Raw genomic sequence first — 15,039 nt, 5'->3', positions numbered from 1 at the left:
ATATCACTACACACCTATCAGAGAGGCTAAAATAAGAAAGTAGTGATAACCTAGAATGCTGGTGAAGATATAGAGAAAACCAGATCACTTGTACATTATTGGTGGTAATGTTCAACGGCACAGCTACTTTGCAATAGTGGCAGTAGTTCCTTATGAAACTAAATATGCATCTGCCATATGACCCAAAAATTGCACTCTTGGGTATTTATACATGTTCACACAAAACCTGTACATGAACGTTCATAGCAGTTTGACTCATAATAGCCAAAAACTGGAAACATCGCAGATGTCCTTTAGCTGGTAAGTGGTTAAACTGTGTTACATGCACATCATGGAATACTACTCAAAAATAAAAAAGAACAAAATATCAATACACATAACAACTTGGATGAATTTCCAGGTAATTCATGCTGAGTGAAAAATGCAAATCCCAAAAAGTTACATAATATATTATTTAATTTATATAGCATTTTGAAGTGACAAAATTATTGAAATAGAGAACAGATGAATGGTTGTCAAGTAGAGATGAAGGGAGCTGCGAGGGAGGTGGGAGGTTATAAAAAGGCAACATGAAGGATCCTTGTGGTGATAGAACTGCTTAGTACCTTGACTGTGGTAAAGAATACACAAACCTTCACAAATGATAGAACTAAATACACATACACACATATATGAGTCCAGTCAAAACCGGGCAAATCTGAATAAGATGAGTGTATTGTCAATATCCTGACTGTGATATTATACTGCAGTTTTGCAAATTTGGGGGGGGGGAGTGGAAACTGGGTAAAGTATGCTTGGGATTTCTGTGTATTTTATAACTGCATATGAATCCCAGTTATCTCAATAAACATTTCAATTAAAAAAAAAAACTTGAAAAAAATGTGATTGGGATTCTCAGAGAGTCAAAATGGGATGTCAGCTATAAAACATGAACAGGTTGCTAAGAAATGAACAATAAGAGAAGACACAATACTCTTGTAAATTGAAACATGATTGCTATAATAACACATTTAACAGGAAAATTGGAAGATTCCAGAATGTAGAGTAAAAAGACAAAGAGAAAGAAAATACTGTGGGAATAATAAAAGATGTGGAGGATCAGTCCAGGAGTTCAAGCCTCTAATAGGATATCCAGAGAGAAAGCAGAGAGAATATAGAGGAAAGTATTAAAGAAATAAGAGGACAAAAAGTCCCAAAGCTATGGAGTCCAGTAACCAATAAGCAGCATGAATAGAAAAACCCCAAAACACAAATGAGCAAAAGAACCCCAACCCACAATGAGTCACATTCTGAGCAAAACCAAGCATTCCAAACATGCAAGAACTCAGGAAAGTTTACTTCGTATTCACCATATCTAAGAAGATTACTTGAGGATATACTCTAGCACCCAAAGGAAGGAACTTGAAATCATGAATCCAATAAAAGGAAATACTAAGACAGTAGCTAAAGTAGTTGGTATACAAAGCAGCAAGTCCAAATTAGAACATGGGGTTAGTGGGAGCCAAGTAAACGATCTTCAAAAGATAGGGATGTATATCAAGTAAAAGAATGAGAGCCTGCAAAACATTTGGCACATAATGAAGAGATATATTTCTCTCAACTATAAAAAAGAGAAAGGCAATAAGAAATGACAGGAAAAAAGTCCACTCATAGCCCAAATATAAAACAACCCAAAATATGGCATGGTTTTGATTTACTGTTAGAGGGAAAGAAAGGAGATATTTCACCAGTGACTTTGATACTAGGATCATTGTGATTCAAATGATGGAGGGAGGTGTGATGTTATAGGAAGTGCAGACAATGAAATTTAACTCTAGCATGCACTTTGACTTCACGATGAGCAATATTTGTATATTTACAAGTGGCTGTAAACTTGTGAAATCAGCTTGTAGTCAAAATAAGAGCTGCAGTTAAATGTTTAAAAAAGACTGGGAGGTGGAAGGATGCGGTGAGGGAGTGGGAAGGACACATGCACTAAAAATTCTTATTTTACAACTTTGGGGATTCAATCCACGTTTTCAAAAATGTACAGAACATGAAATCAGGGGCTACAAATTTCATTTGCAGTTTCAAAAGTAACTATTAGCAGCACTAAAAAATTGTGAGATAACCATTAAAAATTGAGAGAAGGGAAAGAGGGTGTGGAAGATCATATTAAAGAGTACCCTTTTCAATCATATCAGGAAGTTAAATTGATGTAAAGTTTGTACATCAAAAATTAGCCCTAAAAACAAATTATTCAGACCCATGTCTAATGCTCAAAAAACCTAGAAACAGAAATAAACGTTACTGCCCTTGCAGAGTGCAGTGGGAAGCTGTGAGGTGATAGACTCTTGCTGTATTTTACAAGCCAGTCTCTTCTATTTGATTTCCTACTACGTGCATACATTACATTGATCAAGGGAAAAAAATTTATAACAGATTCACTAGCTGTTGCCTCATGAGAGGCCCTGACCCAGTATCATTCTGCAAAGGGATGTAAAGCAATACAAGGGGTGCACACTCAGGAAACATCTGCCACTGTGGTGGAATGTTGAGAAGGGAACAATAAAAGCCACAAATGAGAATCACAACCCAAACACCACACGTAGGAACACCTGTGTTAATTCTGACAAATTCTGCCGGTCGTGGTTTGACCTCATCCATCACTGAAAAACACCTAACTCAAACAGGGTAAAAACAGCCTTGCGTTTGAGAGATTAATTCCATCTTATCAATATAGGTCCACGCGCATATTGACTATATAATGGAGATTAGGTATCGCTGGGGTAATTTCAGGGTGATTGCTTTGACAATCCCAAAGCACTCTACATTTATAACGGCTAGTTATTCTCTTTATGTACTGTATCAACTCTCATGACAGACTAGCTTAAATGATTTCTGCTCTGACACATATACATGGTGAATTAGATTTCTAGACCATATTCATCTGTTATTAGTCATCCTTTTAAATACATGCATCTAGGTACATTTGCAGATTCTACCTCTGTCATGATTCCCTTCGTCTCTCACTTCCTGTGAGAAGCTGCGGGAGAATGCAGCCTGTGTGATCTTGGCAGCCTCTCTGATGGCTGTTTAGGGAGTAGGGTCCTCAGAGCTGACTGCAGGCACCTGGGAGCTGAGCGGGTCTCGGTTCTGGGCCAGCTGGGCTCTGGTGTTTAGAGCAACCTCAAGAAGCACAGTAGGTGGAGCTCAGGTGCCACGTTATACACTGACACCCTGCCTTTGGAGGGAGGGACTTGCTGTTGCTTTTAACCAAACAGCGCCTCCATTGACCCTTTCCGTGCAGGGAACTTGTCTCTGAGCTGAAAGGCACACAGATGTGAATAATTATGAGAAGAGAGCAATTCTTGGGGGAAGACTTTTGGCCCATCCTGTCAGAAGAAGATCTGCAAAGGTCCCTTTGGAAGCTGCTATTGGGAGGATTTGGGGGTCATTTGGGGGAAACTACACAATTGAAAACGGGTTTCTGACAGCATTTACCATACCCTCCTCTTTCTTAGGAACAGAAGTTTATACTGTATTTTAATTAATCTGCCCAGTTATAGATCTGCAAGCTTTGTATCGTTAGGAGTGCTTTTTGTTTTAAGTGCCTGAGTTCTGGAGTCAAATTGCCCAGGCTTAACCTCTGGCTCAACCACTTACGAGCTGTATAGCCTTGTTCAGGTGAGTTAACTTCTCTGTTAAATGGGATAATGAGCATAATAGCCTCCTTAGGGGATTGTTGCAAGTGCATGAGGTAACCTGTGTGCTGGATGCTAGTACACACTCAATAATTAATAGCGATTATTATTTTTTCCACAAAACTTACACCAGGCACAGAAGGTGTGACAAGAATATCTTGAGATTGCAAGTTGCAACTGGGGACTTGGAAGTGGGAGAATGGTGAGAAAATAACTTTTCATATAAACCCTTGGGGTTTCTTTTCTGGACTTTTCTGTATATGACACTTTCAGTCATCAGCCATCTACATTGCCTCAAGGAGAATTAGAGTGGCAGGAATATAAAGAGGAAACAAAGCAGTTAATGTTCCATCTTGGACTTCAAAATAAGCTTGTGAAGCCAGCCCCAGAAACCTACTTGCACAGCCAAACTTTTTGTTTGCAGGAGCTGATTTTGTGGAGATAAAAAGAGGTTTTTAAGCACCCAAGCACAATGCCCTGAAGGAGGCAAGGAATCAAGTTTGTGCTGTAACAACAGATTGCAAGAGAAGACTGGGGGCCTCAGACAATGACCTCCCCAGCAAGACTGGACGAGACTAGGGTGACCACATAACTTAATGTCCAAATGGGTTACTGTTGAGAATGAAAAGGGGCATTATTATTCATTATGCTTGCACCAAATGAGCAAGCCAGGACACGACCCAGGCAAATCAGGGAATGTGGCCACCTTAAGCCAAGGTGCGCTGGACTGAGAAAGGGGAAGAGGAGCTGGATGAGGGAGGGAAGTGGCACCTGAGCGTCATACGGAGGAAAGCAGGATCAGCAGAAAGAGCCCAACATCATCTCGTGCCAGTGCCACAGAGCTGTAAGGAACCAGCTAGGACCGGCAGCCCATTCATCAACATGAGAGTAAACCCCACTTGTCACCTGCCTGATGAGCCACACGGCCCTCTGGGGAGGGCCTTCTGCCTGTATCTGCCAGCATATTGCCTGTGCATCATCCCACAGAAGTGATGCCCACGCCTCCCATAGACTTTGCTGAGCCACATTCAAACGTCCCTACATGGACACTCTCTTTTTCAATAGCCCAGGATATTCAGAAGCCACAAGGAGCAGAGAGAGGTGGATGAGGGAGTCCCCAGCATCCAGAGTTGGGTGAAATTAGATAGTGTTGTAACCCACCTCCTGTTACAACAGATTCTAGCTGAATTTCTTCAGCAATGGCAAACGGTATCTGGGCAGATGAGGGTGGGAGATGAGAAGATACCAGTGTGAAGACCAGGAGGATTGAGATCTACCAGAAAAATCTTAATGCCAGTTTTCCCAGCCCAAAAGAGAAATACAGCCCATTTCCCAGAGGTGAACATAAAACTTGCATGTTGGTTGTTTTATTCTGGTATCAACATTGTAGGAGTCTTAATTGGACCTTAAGGGCATTTCTTACTAGACCAGTAAGGATATTGATGTTCACAATCACCTACTCTTGTTAACTACCAGGAGCCTTTTGGAAAACATTTCTTAGGGTGAATTATGTATTTATATGTAAAATACCAGCAAACATCCTTATGGCCATAACTTTTGGATGTTTTCAAACCAGATTATAGTAAGACAATGTATTTTAGTCAGCAGATTTGTTTTAATCTAATTATGTAGGTGAATAAAAATTACTGCATGCTGGTGCATCTAATGTAAGTTATCTATTATTCACACCACATTTACTTTTAATATTCATGCAGATTCCCTTTGACATAACCTACTGTGTCACAGTTAATCCAATAAAGATAAAATATAGCTCAGCAAAACACTAGTCGATTCCAGCTTTCTGGTAATTATTAAAGACTATTTCACACTGGTTCCTTCAATCAGTATATTTCCCCTTGGATATGATGGCTCTCCTCTTTGAAGCTTTCAATCCTCCCAGTGGATTCAGAGGAATACTCAAGCCCCTTTTCAGTCTCCGGTCTCAGAGGTAGTTCAAAGAGCACAACAAGGCTTCACAGGTTTATCCTCAAAGGCTGACACTGTCTGTTTGATGTATGGTGACTTAAAAAGTCATCTCTGGCAAAGCATGTGTTTGCTACCAGTCTATCGAATCAGCCATTTATCAACTTATCTGTATTCACCCAGTGCACCTGCTAACAGTTCAAATGAGAACACACACTGTCTCCTGCTGGACTGACTATTGATTTGATTCCCTCCTCTAATTTTATATTGTTTTGCTGCCCTGTGGATGAAGCAACTCCTTTACTGGATGAAATGAACATGGAACCTATGAACCAATGGCCTTTGGTTGTTGTGTTCAAGAGCCCCGAGGGCAACAGACTCTTCACAGGTTGAGGACAGCTGGCCTGGGAGAGTGGCTTTCCTGTCCCAGCATGCCTTACTTTTCACTATTATCCACATTTCAGGTATCTCATTGTATGGGCCCTGCTAGGAACTTCAGAGACATGACTAGGAACTCTCAGCCTCATCATCAGAAGCTGGACATATCCAATGTCTAACCAGTGCATGCAAATAGAACCCTGGATTGAAGATAGGGATACATCAAATTCCTCTCATTTTAATCACCTCACCTTAACCATCTCCATGCTCCAAGGAAAATTTCCTTTATTCTTTGTAATCCTAAGCACTTGATTCCAGCTGAGACTTTTTCCCTTCCACTTCTCTGTCATTACTTGTTTTTAATTAAAATGAGGCTACCTCGCTGCATCATGAAAATTATTATTTCTGAATGACTTCCTCAGTTTAATCTCTGATATAGTAATATAATTTGATTAACATTATAGTTAATGCTTCAACTATAGAAAACACTATTTTGATGGATTCTCACAGAAAAGGACAAAGATAAGATCAATATTTTTCTGTGCAATATATATATATATTTTGAATTTCATTTATTTTTTATACAGCAGGTTCTTATTAGTTATCTATTTTATACATATTAGTGTATATATGTCAATCCCAATCTCCCAGTTCATCCCACCACCACCACCCCTACCCCCCGCTTTCTCCCCTTGGTGTCCATAGGTTTGTTCTCTACATCTGTGTCTCTATTATTTTGAGATGGAAATAATTCTGTGGTTGAAGAGTTAGTTGTAACATGAGGTAGATCTAAGATTATTCTGATGCCCTTCCTACTTTTACAACAAATCATTCCCCCCCCCTTCCCTTTTTTAGTATGCCTTATAGATGGTGCAATCACCAAGATTCTATGCATAATACTCTTTTATTCTTGTTTTGTACACATTCTCTGGATGGTCTGATTCAATCATGGCTCCAATTACCATCTAAATACAGAAAACTCCCCCAAATCTATTTCCAGCTTTGATTTCTCTGCCAAGCACCAACCCTTATTTCTCTCTGATAAATGTTTCCATTTAGATAGGTTGCAGGCAACTTAATCTCAACATGCGCAATACTCAACCCATTATCCTTATACATAATTTTTCCAGAATTCTTTGTCAGTAGCCTTGCTAGGTATTATGTCCCTTATCAATGGAGTCAACACCCTAGATGTAACTGATCTCCAAGTAGCATCCATTAAATCTTTCTCACATCTACCACTTTCTCTATACAACCATTGTCACAGGCCTGTCTCAGGGCCCTGTCATCTCTAGCTCTGACCACTTCAATAAACTCCAGATTCACCACCCATCTTCTTTATGATTGTTATTATATTTGTTTAAAACAAGATTTAACCATGAAACTCATGGTCTCATCTAACTTCTTTATTAAAAAGCAATACAAACTCTAATTGCTTGCTTAAGTTGTTTTACTGCCTCCTTTTGCCTTTAGGATAAAGTACAAAATTACCTAGCAATGCATAGCAAACTGACCATAGCCAAGTAATTCATACAGTGAATCCTAGTTCTTTACAGTTAGCATTGGTAGTTTCAGTGGTTAGAGGCAGATGGAGGCCACCCTTACAAACTCCCTACCAGGCAGCACATGCCAATCAAAATCAGTCTCAGATCAAACTCAGTCAGACTCATGATCTTGAAGAACAAAATGCCAAGACTTACACTACCATATCACTTGTAATAAAGCTATAATCATTAGCAGTGTAAGGATAGAGAACCAGATCGATGGAACAAGTAGTCCAAACATAAACTTACATATACATGGCCACTGATTGATGACAATTTGACACCACAGAGCAGTGGAGAAAGGGCAGTACTATCACTAAATAGTGCTGGGTCATTGGATAGCCACATGGAAAAAAGAATGATTCTTCAGCACTCCCTTATACCATATCCTAAATCAGTTGAGGAAAACTGTACATTTAAGTGTGGAACGTAAAACAATGCACCTTCTAGAAGAGATATTCCAAGTGTGAGAAGGATTTGATGTGTGGTTGCTGGCTCTGAGATTGAGGGGGCCATGTGCAAGGACTAAAGAGTGACCTGGAAGAACTAAAGGAAACTTCCAGTTGACAGCCAGCAAGGAAACAGGGACCTCAGTCCTACAATTAAAAGGGACAATCTTCTATCAACCACCAGAATGAATAGGAAGCAATTTCTTTCCCAGAACCTCTGGATAAGATCCCAGGCCAGCCAACACTTTGATTTCAGCCTTATAGGACCTGGAAGAAAGGAACTAGTTGAGCCCACCTGGACTTCTGGCCTACAGAATTGGGAGATAATAAATTTGTATTGTTTTAAGCTGCTAAATTTGTGATAATTTATTATAGCAGCAATAGAAACTAGTATACTCGTTAAGAAGAAAATGGAGAGATAAATTGTAATAAATACTTACAATGGACTGCAACAGAGTAGGGGTCAGTAAACTATGACCCACAGGCCAAATCTGACCTATGCTTGCTTTTGAAAATAAAGCTTAATTGGAATAGAGCCAGGTCTATTCATCTGTGTATCATCTGGGGCTGCTTTCATGCTACAGCAGCAGAGTTGAGTAGTTTTACCAGAGCCCATATGGCAGCCAAAGCTGAAAATATTTACTACCTGGCTCTTTAAAGAAAAAGTTTGTTGACTCTGGTAGAGAGGAATGAGAAACAACTAACTGCCTATAATAATGTAGATGAATATCACAAAAATAATGGTAAATAAAGTTAGAAACAAAAGAGTACTTACTGCACGATTTTGTTTATGTAAAGTTTACAGCAGATAAAACTAATCTCTGCTTGTAAGAGTAAGGTTGGTTTGAGAAGGAGGAGGGGGAAAATAGTGATTTAGACACGGGTGTGGGGAGGCTTCTGGGATGCTGGTAATATTCTCTTTCTTGGTCTGGATGGTGGTTAAATGGCTTTGTGAAAAACCCATGAAGCATAATCTACTCACTTATTATGTATGCTAGTTATTGGGCTGGCCAAAAAGTTCGTTCAGGTTTTTCTGTAACATCTTACGGAAAAACCTGAACGAACTTTTTGGCCAGCCCAATACTTCCACAAAAAGGAAATTTAAAATAGTATGACTTTATTCAGACATTTAAAAGAATATATACTTATGAGGTCCTTAGTACCACTGAAATAAAATTCAAATCTTGTATTTAGAATGTCCTCTGGAGTTCATATGAGTACTTCACTGTCTCTAACATCTTTTTTTTTTTTTAATTTATTTAATTTTGGCTGCATTGGGTCTTTGTTGCTGCACACGGGCTTTCTCTAGTTGTGCCAAGCTGGGGCTACTCTTCGTTGCGGTACGCGGGCTTCTCATGGCAGTGGCTTCTCTTGCTGCAGAGCACGGGCTCTAGGCACATGGGCTTCAGTAGTTGTGGCACATGGTCTCAGTAGTTGTGGCTCAACGGGCTCTAGAGCACAGGCTTGGTAGTTGTGGTGCATGGGCTTAGTTGCTCCGCGGCCTGTGGGATCATCCCGGACCAGGGCTCGAACCCGTGTCCCCTGCACTGGCAGGCGGATTCCTAACCACTGCGCCACCAGGGAAGTCCCTCTAACATCTTGCTACTTGGACAAGTAGCATTGACATTGCCAGAGAGCTGGTTAGAAAGAATCTCAGCCCCACCCTAGACATGCTGAGTCAGAAACTGTATCTTAGTAAGAGCTCAGGTAATTCCTTTCCACATTAAAGTTTGAGAAGTACTGCTCATATGGATTTGCTATTTCACTGCTGCTTATCCTTCACAAAACATATATTTCTACATGGACAAAAGTGCAGTTCTTGGCAGCCCACACGCCCCAAACTTCTCGCAGGCACCTGGACAGGACTGCTCTGGAAGCAAACATACCTGCCCATGCTACCTAAGTTCAAGCTCTCTGATCTCCACATACTCAGGCATCAGAAGGCACTAGGGCCCACATTTCCCTAATTTGCATTTGAATAGGCAAATAGAGCCCAGATTTATCTTTTTATAACAATAAAGGGAACAAACATGAGAAGTTTATCCGGAATAAATACGTCAGCCTCTTTCTCTGTCTCCTTACAATTCAGACCTCAGGGGGAATATAAACATCCGTGGATTATGTTTATAATCTCAAAGGGTCAGTTTTTCATCTTCAGAGAGTTTCATCTTCAGAGAGTCAAATAGAATGAGAAAAGTTGTCTCTGGGAGAGTAAGATCTCGTTCATGTAGGAAATAAAACAATATTTTCTTCTGTAGAAAACTAAAGAAAGGTTATAAATCATAAAACTAGATGTGGGAAACATAATAATGTATGGTTCCATTAGAAGAGAAGAATGGAAAAATGACCCTTGCTGGCTAACAGTTCTTGTGTTAATGATTCACAGAATGAAAGTTAGAAAAGTTGTATTAGAAATTTCTAGCCAAAAGAAAAAGAAAAAAAAGGTTTTCCCTGGTGGCGCAGTGGTTAAGAATCCACCTGCCAATGCAGGGGACACGGGTTCGAGCCCTGGTCCAGGAAGATCCCACATGCCACAGAGCAACTAAGCCCCTGCGCCATAGCTACCGAGCCTGCGCTCTACAGCCCGCGAACCACAACTACTGAAGCCCACGCACCTAGAGCTCATGCTCTGCAACGAGAAGCCACCGCCATGAGCAGCCTGCACACCGCAACGAAGAGTAGCCCCCTCTCGCCGCAACTAGAGAAAGCCCGCACACAGCAACAAAGACCCAACGCAGCCAAAAAAGTAATAAAAAAAATTTCCAGGTAATTGTCCTATGATCTGAGTGCTCCTGATATTTCTTTCTTACACATAATACGGCTTTAAAATGGCCGTTATGGTGACTATAATGCCATTTTTTGCTCCTCCCAATTCTGAAATGTGTTACTGGAAAAATCAAATCACCCAATGGTGCAAAATTTGAAAGCACGGGGGGTGAGGGAAGAGAGACTTTGAAGAAAAGTAACTAACCCTGCTCTACCAAATAATGTAACTACTATGTCATGAAACCAATAACGCCACTGTGGCAGGGACGAGAAAGCAACCAGATGTGGGACCTCAGTCTCTGTGGAAGAATAGCCAAAATAAGTAGTTTTCTGTTAAATTTTGAATTTTTGTATTTTGAGGTATAAAGCCCTCAACTTTGCCAAACCTTTAGTAAAGACATTGAATAAGGGAGTGAATGAGTGAGGGAGGGAGAGAGGGCAGGTGTGCATATTCTGAAAATCAGTTGAAAGGAGCTAATTTCCGTATTAGGGTCAAGATGCTGAGAAAAATGTTTGGGACATATTGGGAACTGAACTACACTGAGTCCAGGCATGGAGCTTCTTGTACCTGCCAGAGCCTGAGGGGACCTAAGACTGAACGTCTCCTGGTATTTACTGCAGTCTTACGTGGGACAACAGAGTTGCCTTTGGAATCAGGGTTTGAGCCAAACACCTAGAAACTAGGAAGCAGAGTGACTCCAGCTGATGTGCGTTCTCTCAGCTGAAGAGGCAAGCATGAAAGTTGCTGCTCAACATAGGATATTGGTCATATTGCAGGGTATGAAATTATCTGGGAGTGGCTGGGTTTTCTTGTGTGTATATAAATAATAGGCAATTTTGCTTTTATATTCTCTCACGTTCAAGAAGAGAATATTGAATATATTTAGGGTCTATATTGGAATGTACTTCATTTGCCAATTATTAAAATCATTATTTTCAAAGAGAAAAGGAAAATATTAAAAATGGTTTATCATTTATGTTATGTTGCTTGTTATATACTTTAAAATACTCAACACAACGCTAGTATAATATAAATGTATGTGCTCACTTTTCTACCCAAGGGGCAGTTGTTATAAATAGGAATCCACACTTCATGGGTGGTTATCTAACATTAAATAACAAAGGCCACACTTCAGAGGTAACTATTAAAGGCATGTTTTTTATCCTTATCGCTTATCCACACCGGTAGTTTTGCTAACCAGCATAGTGAATATTTGACATAGATTCTTACTGGAGAAACTGGCAACTGGATATTAGAAATGGGCTCTCACTGGTGAAATGAATGGTGTTTAAGATATGTGGACTGGCTAAGATATTGAGGAGCACCTGAAAGGACAAAAGTTAGGACTTCTTTAAATTTACTGGGCGGGTTGCATGAACTACTTAGTGTCAGCTTGCTAATGGATGTTTGTTTACAAAGTCCTGGGCCACTTTGCTGAGGTATGTTTTTTAAATACTTGTCTGTGTATATGGCAGCATTTCGTGTGAGATTCAGTTTGAGAATGAAGAGGAGGAACTGTCCTTCACCTACCTTCAACATTTTAGCAGCTACCATTTTTCAAAAGCGAATAACTAAGAGTTGTTCGTGACCAACTTGCTAAAGTCAGTTTTCAAGAATTTGTTAAAACTTTATTTATATGCGTGTTTCATTTGTATAAGTGTTCTTTCACCAGTCTGTTGATATCTATGGGGAATAAAAAATGTTCAGACATTGGAGCTGGGGGCCATGAGTGACATTCGCTTTTGGCAATTCCCTGGGTGACAATAGCTATCATTTCCCAATTTGGTTTCCTGATGCACTTCTGCCTACTTAGGCCTATCCCATTAGTCTCCATCTGTGGGGATATGAAGATTAACCTTGCTCAGTGTTATGTTGGAGATTTGAATTGGAGATCAATTTCCTTTAGGGAAGAGACTATCAATCAATGTCAACCTTTTATTTATTCAACACCCACTGTATGCACAGTATTTTTCTAAGTCCTTGGAGAATTATCAAGATTGCATATGTATTGTGGACCATGATCTCCAGAACTCTTGATCTACAGGGGCACAGAAGATAAAAAGGTGTATTTAATTTCATTATCTAAAAATAACCTTCAGTGACAGCTATCTATAGATTCACTGCTGAGGGCTCTAATTTGTGGTAGATTCCAAGTCTTTTAAAAGTCTCTTTTTTCCTTTAATTCCTTTATTCCTCTATCCTTTCTTTTCTCTCTCTCCCTCCATCTCTTCCTTTCTGCCTTCATTTCTCCCCTTTCATTCTCCCTTTCACCTCCCCCACTTCTTTCTCTTCCGCTCCCCCCTTTCCTTCTTTCCTCTCTTCCTCCCTTTTCCCCTCTCTCCCTTCCTTTCTTCCTTCTTCCCTTTGCCTGAATAGTTTATTTGAGCATTTCCCCCAAGATAGTAAAGAATCTACTGCTTTGTTCTCCTGTCTTCACAGCACGAGGTTCAAATGGCTTTATTTAAAAACAAGTGTTCTCTCCTCTCTCAGAATGTGCCTGTTGTGGGATGCTGGCTTTTGAGCACTTCCTCTGTAAGGCCATGCTGAGGGCAACTGGCCCTCTGCTTTCACTGAGTGTTGGTAAATTTCCTAATAGCCCAGATGAACCTGAACCCTCCTGCTCCTGAAAGCTCCTTGCCCTCATCTTTCTACTTGAGGAGCCAGGCATTTTGGGGTTTGAATCTTGGTTCAGCCACATTCTGACTCTAACACTGGGCGAGGTGTCTAAATTTTCTCAACCCCAATTTCTTCACCCACAAAGTAGGAGACACAATGTTTACCAAACAGTACAGAGATAATTCTCTCCAACTTTGGTTACTGTCATCACTTTTGCTTTATTTTCACTCTAATTCTTGGTTTCTGATCTTACTGGACCCTGAATCCTCTACTCCACTGCATTGGGATGATCTTGCCTATGTCCATTCACCAGGTATCAGACCCAGATGTTTCTCCTAACCTCAGTATCCCTGTCTCTGTCAGAGTACCAGGTCCTCCGTGCCCACACACAGGCTGAAATGATCACAGAGACTCCTGGTTCTTTCCCTAATCTATACCTGCATACTGGGAGCCATGTATGCCAACAGGATCCATTTTAATTGGGAAGATCAATAATTCTTCCTTTACTTTCCTCAATAGTTATAAATTTATGTAACCCCCTTCCCAGGATATATTTGAGCTCCAGATTGATACCCAACTACATGAGAAGATTTAGAAATCCTAGTCATCCAAGTGCTTAAGAATTTAGGACCTAGGGTCAGAAAGACTGGTTTCCAATCCTAGCTTTGCTGTTTAGTAGCCGTGTGAATTTGGGGAAGTGTTTTAACAGAGTTTTAGGCCTTAGTTCCAACCCTGCATATTTATCTAAAGAGCAGCTGTTAAATGTAGGGGAAGAAGCACGGTCTGGGGCAGCAGAGACATAGTTTCAAATCTTGTACCTAATATTTATGGAATGAATCTCTCTTTCTGCTTCTGTTTTTCGTATATAAAATGGGATAATGATGCATAGTAAACGATTGTGCTTGCCTGCCACTGAGTAAGGGGCATTCCTGTTATAGACCAAGGAGAACTGGAGAGAGGAGCACGAATCTGTTCACGGTTGCATTGCAGACGCCAGTCTGAGTGTTCTCAACTTGGTTATTTTTTTTTTTTTTAAAAGGGAGAAGGATATTCCTGGACTAATACTACTGCGGCTTGTCACCTGGGGCCCAAAAGAACTAGCAGAATTGCAAATTTTCAGTCTCTCTGAAGATGATGCCTACTAGTGTATTGTAAGGAAGCTCCTGAGCAAAGAAGGTAAGAAACCCAGGACCAAAGTGCTCACGATTCAGTGTCCTGTTACTCCACGTTTCCTGCGACACAAACATCAGTGTATCGCTCTGAAGAAACTGCATACTAAGCAAACTAAGGACGAGTCTGCAGAATATGATACACTTTTGGCCAAGGGAATGAACGAGGCCAAAGGAAAATGCCAGGAACAGACTGCCAAGAGACAGAGGCTGTACCTGCTGCGGGCTTCTACCTCTGAGTCCAGTAAAAACATGATTTCCTAAGAGTAACAAATTAACAAGATCAGACATTACAAAAGATTAAATGAGATACAAATCTATGAATATATTTCACCACAAAACGATTTTGAAAATGTTATTTCTAGCTCCCGGAAGGGTACCCTCACATAAGGGTCCTAGTCAGGGTTCAAATGGGTCAAAGAAAGAAAGAAAGAAAGAGGGATTCTTTCTTCAACCTGCTTTCCATGGTGCTTCTGGCTTTCCTGGGTCTCTCTCACTTTTCTCTGTTCT

General features: G+C 40.4%; 1 pseudogene; it reads left to right on the top strand.

Annotated features, from left to right (window-relative positions):
* The first annotated feature begins 232 nt into the window (after positions 1-232).
* On the top strand, positions 233-14,793 carry LOC103010600 (40S ribosomal protein S6-like; annotated as a pseudogene).
* Positions 14,794-15,039: the final 246 nt, after the last annotated feature.

This window comes from Balaenoptera acutorostrata, chromosome 6 (genome assembly GCF_949987535.1).
Source record: "Balaenoptera acutorostrata chromosome 6, mBalAcu1.1, whole genome shotgun sequence".
NCBI lineage: Eukaryota > Metazoa > Chordata > Mammalia > Artiodactyla > Balaenopteridae > Balaenoptera > Balaenoptera acutorostrata.
The sequence above is the reverse complement of the archived record's forward strand: the minus strand, read 5'-3'. Positions and strand labels throughout refer to the sequence as shown.